A 693-nucleotide genomic window follows, 5' to 3' on the forward strand; every position below is an offset into this window, starting at 1 on the left:
AGCCTCACCTCCGTCCCTGGAAAGGTGATGGAACAGCTTGTGCTGGATACCATCTCCAGACAACTGGGAGAAAAGGAGGTTATCAGGAGTAGTCAGCATGGGTTCACCAAGGGGAGGTCGTGCTCGACCAACTTGGTGGCCTTCTATGATGCTGTCACATGCTGGGTGGATGGGGGAAGAGCGGTAGATGTAATCTACCTTGATTTTAGAAAGGCGTTTGATACTGTCTCCCACGACATCCTTATAACAAAGCTGAGGAAGTGTGGGATAGACGAGTGGACAGTGAGGTGGGTTGAGAACTGGCTGACTGGCAGAGCGCAGAGGGTCGTCGTTGGTGGTGCAGAGTCTGGCTGGAGACCTGTGACCAGTGGTGTCCCCCAGGAGTCTGTGCTGGGTCCGGTCTTGTTCAACATCTTCATCAATGACCTTGATGAGGGGATAGTGGCCACCCTCAGCAAGTTTGCTGATGATACGAAGTTGGGAGGATTGGCTGACACGCCTGAAGGCTGTGCTGCCATTCAGCGAGACCTGGACAGGCTGGAGAGCTGGGCAGTAAGAAACCGGATGAGGTTCAACACAAGCAAGTGTAGGGTCTTACACCTAGGAAGGAATAATTGCATGCACCAATACAGGCTGGGGGATGAGCTGCTGGAGAGGAGCTCTGCAGAGAGGGACCTGGGCGTCCTGGTGGAC

This window comes from Meleagris gallopavo, chromosome 4 (assembly GCF_000146605.3).
Source record: "Meleagris gallopavo isolate NT-WF06-2002-E0010 breed Aviagen turkey brand Nicholas breeding stock chromosome 4, Turkey_5.1, whole genome shotgun sequence".
Taxonomy (NCBI): Eukaryota; Metazoa; Chordata; class Aves; order Galliformes; family Phasianidae; genus Meleagris; species Meleagris gallopavo.